Below are 7,718 nucleotides of genomic sequence, written 5' to 3'. Positions count from 1 at the left end.
CTGAGATTTCAAGGGATCTGCGAATTAGTCTCACTTTAACAGGTATTCCACTTACACAGTTTTCTCAGATATCCAGGTTGAAGAAAAAAATGTGTCTCATTTAAAGATGGTCTCAAAAATACAGGTTGGTTCAGTAATACCTGGAGGTGAGATAATTAAATGAAACAACCGTTTTTTGTAAATATTAAACAAACAGATGTAATCTTTAGATATAGGTAATCACAAAAAGGTAACAAATCAACAAAAATAATCAAGTTTCCGTTTGTTGTACACAGAAGCGAATCACTCAAAGAAATCTGTCATTTTAGTTTGTCTTCGGGAACCATCAGCACTAAGATGTTTTCAATGCAATAAATTATATCAAATATATACTTATTTCATCGCGTGGCTAGCCACTCAAAATCGGATATTGACTGTTGTATTTCACGTATTGATGAAGGCTTAAGGCTTCGTTTCGGCATATTACAAATATGTACTCATCTCATTATGCACAATAAGCCAAAGTCCGAAATTTGCGAGTAGACTGAGAACGAAACGGAAATTTATTTTCGTCCTACATAAGTCTCAGTAAAAGAGGTTAAAACCACTCACTGTCTCAGTTATAGAGGTAATTTTGACGAAAAAAAAATCGACAGGACCGCCCAGGTCCCACTTATTCCGGTTTCACGTAGTTTCAAAAATTCTATTTGAAATACAAAATACTAAAATGCTATCTTTAATCTTTGAAAACAATATTAATCAATCAGTTCTATAGAGTGCAAATTTGAAGTTGATTCCTCGTGGTAAGCAGTAGGATAGAATTTCAAGTTATGGTTTTGAAGTTATAAACTTTTAAAAGCATTAATTTATATTTTTAACGTTTTACAGCCAGTATTTGTTACTGGTTGATTTGATAAAAATGTTTGTTTCACCAGGGCAGCAGTTTGTTCTTAACTCACGTGCCTTGAAACCCTAGCAGCGCTCAGGATTCCACTTATTCAACCACTTGTTACGCTCGTGGTCATGTGCGACATTATTATGCAGATTCAACATTTCTATGTTATAAGAATGAGAGTGGCAAAGATTGTCACATCAGAAAAGATCATCTACATACCTACTAAAAGGTATCAGGAAGCATTCGTAATTAGACATGGTGAACGACCCTGTTATGGGCGTGGCATCAGGTTTGGTATGTTTACCATGAATCCTGTAAGACAGGTGTACATCATCAGTTTTTAAGCAATAACTTGGTAATATTTCACCTTCAACACGAGCCATGGAACAGCTCAAATCTCACATTTCATTATGTTGAAACCAGTTACTATTAAAGCAGTAGAAACTTTACACTTAATCAGCAATAATTCAATATAAACGGAAATATCAAAGAAAAAGTGAAGAAGCCCTCCAATGGCAATATTTGATAAAAACAACTTGATTTTTCCCAAAGTTGTGAATAATCAAATTTTTCTCATATGATTGGCACCGCGCGTTACCATACCTGCTCATATTACCTAACAAATTTAAGTTGAAAAGGAAGAAATTTAGGTGTTTATTATGGTCATGTTCACACGAACATGGTTTAATTTTCATATTTATGATTGATTATGTAATTGACAAGTTTCTTTGCTTGTTTAGATTTCTTTGACAAAATCCTGCACTAAATGTTTATCATTTACGACTTTTGAATTAAAATTTGCTGGTCGATTTGTGAACCAGCATGAATCCTTTCAAACAGCGACTTTATCACCTGAGCTACAAGATTCAAATTATGCAGTTGATCAACAATTTAACCTTACTAATTACATCTGTTTAGAAATAGGGTTCCTAGTGACAATTATGACTTCTATGACCTTACAACTTTATTTGTGACGTTGCAGGAATTAAGATCTTCATATTAAAATAATAAGAATCACTATCTCACATTCATTGTTCTGTGTAGCCAAATAGTTAATAGTATCCAATTTAAAGTTTATTTATCATGCGGGTAGTTGATATTATGACTTGGCAACTGTTGTTGCTTAGCTGGCAAACCAGTTTAGGTCTGACCTCAGATCTGGTATATTTTCTATTACTTCGGGATCTAGTTAAATTGGTGATATACAATATTTTGTGAATTAGATCGCCTAATCATGATGTTCTGTGCCAAGTTCATTCTTACCGGATTGCATGCTTTTCTATAACATGCATTGCTTGCATAATACCCGCTTCATCCAAATTATCAGCTCAGCCCTGATTTAACTAGTCGTGCGCGCAAGTGTGGTGAATTCAAAAACAAAATAAATATATTGCGCGTCTTTATATGAGACGAACGTATCATGTTTAATGTGTTAGGTATAGGAACTAGATTCAACAATATATCGTTCCTTATACTTATATGATCCGTACCTACATATTCTTTTAGAAAGAAACAAAATTTGTTTTATGTACAGATATTTATGTTTAAAACAATACAGTACAAATAAACTTCATTAAACTATGGTACACAACAGGCGGTCTTATCGTTAAAGAGCGATATCTTCCAGACAAACAAACCGGGCTATTATAATTGTATCTTTTGCGCATCCATATTTTCACTGAGCTAAACTCAGAACCATTTAGTTTAATTCGAAATTCGAATTTTACCCTTTCACCTCGTTTGAAGGACTAGAACAACTCATATCATAAGAGATGTTAATATGGAATTTCATGCCTCGATGTTGTTTGTTGTTACAGTTGTAATTGTACCTAACGAGTTGGTTTCTTAGAAGTTGGTATCATTTAGTTGTAGTAACCTGTAATGTGCCTGAGTAAAAATGCAGAAGCCAATTGAAATCAGATTACAATTTGATGTCATATGTACAATGCACATGGCTACCCAAACTCAAAGGACCAGAACCATCACTGGGACTCAATCAGAATCGCGCAGCCATTCCGACTAATGGCACCAGCAAACTGCCAAAAATGGATTTAACAGTAGTAACATAGGTACTCAATTGGCATGCATGATATTTCTGCTCTGAAAGAATAAATGGTTGAAGCATGACGCACTAATTATTTTTAAATAATATTCACTTTATGGATTGCGTTTAATCAGCGTTACATTAAGGTTCCAAAAGGTTTTCTCTTGATGTAGCACAGCACAGTATCTCGATTTATTCCCAATTAACATTCCAATCTAGAGATTGTTATAAGAGAATCAGTAATATCAACTTGGATAAAACAGTAAATGACAAAGGCAAATCTGTGGTATAAATAAGCGACCGCTAATATGTTTGCAGCGAAGCAATACACTTTACCCTAAGGTATAATGACTTCCCATTATTATTGAACCATTGATTCTTGATTCTTAGTATGGAAAGTCCATAGATTAGCGATTAGATAAAGATTAACTAAACTTCTGAATTGTGTAAAATGGAAATGAAAATATTTATTGATAACAATTGTTACATGTTGTTGTTGTTGTTGTATGTACCTATGTACATGCGATGACCCAAACGTAAAGGGTTAAAAATGCTAAACTAAATAATTATTGAGAAGGTTTCAAATGGAAGGCATACTGATTGAATGGGCTAGTGATTTCTATATTATCTGCTAAATGATTTAGATACTTCTAAGTACACAATACATACTTTAATCTAATTTAAGGTGGTAGATATTTGTTAAATGAATTGCGAGTAATACATAAATGAATTAATGTCGCCTACCCAATCGAGTATACTTGTCGTAGATGTACATAGGAGTATACGAACCTATATAGGTATTCATAATAATTAAAGAGACGGTAGCAAGACCATGGTGGAAAAGTTTCTGAATTAGAGAGGAAATTCTCAAGTATTCGGTTATTTTAATAAACGGGATAACAGAAGGAATTCAGATAGTATTTATTTAATCGTATGGCATGTTATACATTGAGGCCAATCACAGTGTAGCCTTGAGGGTGCCAAGCCAAGCAACCAAGTCAGGTGTCAGGGTGTTCAGGTCCTCAGCAGGCTCAAGGCTCAGGCTGATTCTCAGCCTGTTCAGGCGGCGTCAGATTTTCCGTGGAAGCTCAAACCCTTATGGTTTTTTAGTCGGGTCAGATATATGACTTTGCCGAAGCAGACCATTCCGCTTTCCACCTATCCGAAATGTTAAAGCTGCTCAGGCTCTCAGCTGCAGCACAGGTTCAGATAGTACCTATGTTGTATAATATTATGTTTGGAAACATTAAAAAGGACCTTTAGTGAAATTAATCTAACTAAGTAAATATTATACATTATTATTAATTATTTTACTATGCAAAAGTCTCAGACCATTAAACCTATAAAAGTATTATGATGGTACCTACCACATTGCAAACTAATTAATATGATAACGTATTTTTAACAATGATAGTAATTATTGTCTCAGTCCGTGCAAGTAGTTCTGAAATTAAATAATGGCCTAATGACAAAGATACAAGAGTAATGTTTCAGAGTATTTACCTATGTCTTACGAAAAGGAACACTAGGTATTCGATGCATGTAAAGCGAATGGTGGGGGAAGCCGAAACGATCGCAGCGCTTGATGTGGCCAAAAATGACAAGTTTGCAAGCAGTGTCAATTCCCATACTTTTCAGTTAATTTGTTCATGTTTTTTGCTTAAAAATCATATTTACGATAAAAATGGGTCACGATAGCTGTTGTGTAGTAAACTGCAATAATACTAGAGCTAGACGAAACAGTAACAGTATATTTTCAACACTGAGCTAGAACTTAGCATTTTATCTATCTCAACACAGAGTTCTGCTTAGATGTCAATACAATAGTATGGCTAATACAGTATGTACCAACATTAGGTGATTGTAATATTAGTTATAATGCCTGTTATTGAAAACCAGTCAAAAGCATACTTTTGGCACGTAGGGTTGTCTGTCGTCTTTCACAACAGACATTGTGATGCAAGTGAACATTATTTTTAACATATAATGTTTCGATTTAAACCTGTGAAGAAGGGCTATAGGTAACTTCAATTAAGTATTAAACTTTTTATGTTATAGTAAAAGGAAGATAATATTTTAATCATGGGCCAAATAAGTATTGGCTTATGAACGTGACATCAACTGTTCGCTTGTTTATCAGATTTAATCAGATTGATATATAAAATGCAGGCTGGAGCTACACATAAATCAGGATCACAATTAAAATCAGATGTCATATTACTCATATTATAAGGAAGTGCGATATCCTTCTTCATTAATTTTAATATTATAATATTGCCCTAAAATATCGTATTGTTCAGGACGTGGTAATTGTTTTATGTACGACTACTACAGCAGCAATGATCACAAGACTGATTTATCAGTATTATTCGTTGCCGTATGTGTCACTGTGAACAGTTGGACACCTGTACTGTGTGGTTCTTCACCAGTGCTCTTTAAGCCGCTCTTTCTTGGGCTCGGTGTAGGTATGCTAGCCTGTAATGTGACTTTGTCTTTAATATTATCTGTTCGCCCAACGTGTGGCCATACGTCCATCCCTACGCTTCCTTGCCATGTGGCCAGTGATTATGAGCTTCTGCAGACTACATGGTCCTGTTTTGCCTCGATAGCCGCAGTAACTAAGTACGCGATGGGTACAAACAGTGGATAACCTCGGTTTGACGTTGAGTTCATCGAAAGTTGGTGCAATTGCACTTAGTGCGTTCAAGCATTCATCGCCAGCACCACATCTCAAATGCATCTTTCCTATGATGGGTTTCAGTTTGTAATGGTCTAGGTTTCGGACATGTACTTACAGAAAGTACGAGAGAATAAGGCGTCCGCATTAGTCTTATCCTTGTTTTATGTTCTCTGTCGAGTCGTTTCACTGCAGAAATCAGAAATTATTTATATGCACTGATACAGTTTGGGGATGTTACAATACATTTGTTTTACAGTTCATGTATTTAGCTTGCATGCAAGCGTGCAAATTTAATATCAATAAAGTTACACACAATAAATCTAAATTAATATAAAATGTCAAATAGAAATACTTAATTGAAAAAGTTAACATAATGGGCATATCACAATACAATTGTATTACAATTATATAACTACTTATGACTAATTTGAATACTGCTGGTATTCGAGATACGACTGCCCATCCCAGCCATCTGCAGCTTTGGCCATCTGAGCTCTTCTGGCCATGCTTTGGTCGCAGGCGCCATCGTCGCTTATTTAAAATCCCAAGTAAACCAACCTCAATTATCCTCAAGCCTCAAGAATAAAATAAAATTCTGGATCGACATTCATCAACTTCGTCTTATTTCTATTGATCCTAGGGTATGGATCTGGTCCGAATCCTGAGTATGGACTAATTACTGACATGCTTAATTTTTGAAGCAGAACCGCAAGTTATTTTCCACAGACACTTAACCTAATATAGTCATGTCATCTGCAAAACGGAGGTTATTGGTTAGCTGACCACCAACTCAGACATAGACACCACCCTCACAGCCTTCCTACTCATTATGTACACACCGATGTTAGTGAACAGTTGATCAACTATAAAAAGATAACGTGAGGTGGTCTCCTCATTTCGCTCATAACCCTGAACATTTTACTCCAGTTAAGGAAATCAAAAGCCTTTGCGAAGTCAATAAAGCACATGTCCATAAAGAGTATACAGACGCTGCGCCAAAATTGCCACACGTTGAGTATTTGCTACCGAGTTGTGATGTGAAAATTCGTGAATAAAGGAAACAAAGTGGATCAGTTTGATAGACACAGCAGTTAAAATACCGTAGTACGGGAAGTTGGCGATTATTACACTTAATTTAAGATCTGATCGATTACATCAATTAAGGAATAGGCATGTAAAGTCGTAATTAATAGGCACCTCGGATGTACAGTATATGTATTACTATTGCTATGCTGTTTCTACGGTCCTTAGCATGACTGATTATGTACACGGGGATGTAACGCAGTAAAAAAGAGTTGTTTACAGGTTTTGTAATTAATTAAAAATAATGTAGGTACTTAGTTTAAATTATTTGAGTGTAGCTTAGGTTAAATGCATTGATGGCTTTTAGACCTAATAGAGGCTGACGATTTGACTGTACCAACTTATTTAAACCAGATTATCTCACACCAGGCGAAAAATAAAAGCACCAGAAAATGATTAGAGAAATGAAAACCGCAGTTATTTTGGCCACAATAAATCAGAATGAACTGACATCACATCACTTGTTTTGGATTTGACAGTCCGAAATAACAGCCTGATTTGGCAAGTCGGTTGATAATCCTTAGCTTAGCTTAATAAAAAAAAAAAAAAAAGAATGTGGCTCTTGTGAGTTGTAGATAGGTTCTATTTTACATTCTGATTTGTGATCATATGAGAATAGCGTGTTTCTTCCTTGGATTGGGAGGGCTACCGGATATGAAGTAGGTACACCCAGAGATGGATATGTCAATTACTTAGGTATAATAGATAAGCGAATAGATTAAAATACTTGACATAGTAGATTACTGCCAGTAGTATTCAGTAAAGAGAAGTGGGAACTTAGGTTACATACACTTCCCGGTCGGATAAGACGGTCGCATTTGTCTGTGTAATAACTATCAGTGCTTATAAAAACGTGGGTTCAGTTCGATCACGCGGTTGACGCGGTGTTTAATAAAGTTGCAGTTGTTTAATTATACACGCAAATTATGCTGGTCATTATGTTTACGTCTGCTGTAGTAAAAGTTGTGACACTTGAAGTAGTAAAATAAGATGTTAACGATATCATAAGAGCAAAGCAGCATATTACATCACAGATG

The sequence above is a fragment of the Cydia strobilella genome, chromosome 2, assembly GCF_947568885.1.
Source record: "Cydia strobilella chromosome 2, ilCydStro3.1, whole genome shotgun sequence".
Taxonomy (NCBI): domain Eukaryota; kingdom Metazoa; phylum Arthropoda; class Insecta; order Lepidoptera; family Tortricidae; genus Cydia; species Cydia strobilella.
Note: the sequence above shows the minus strand (reverse complement) of the source record.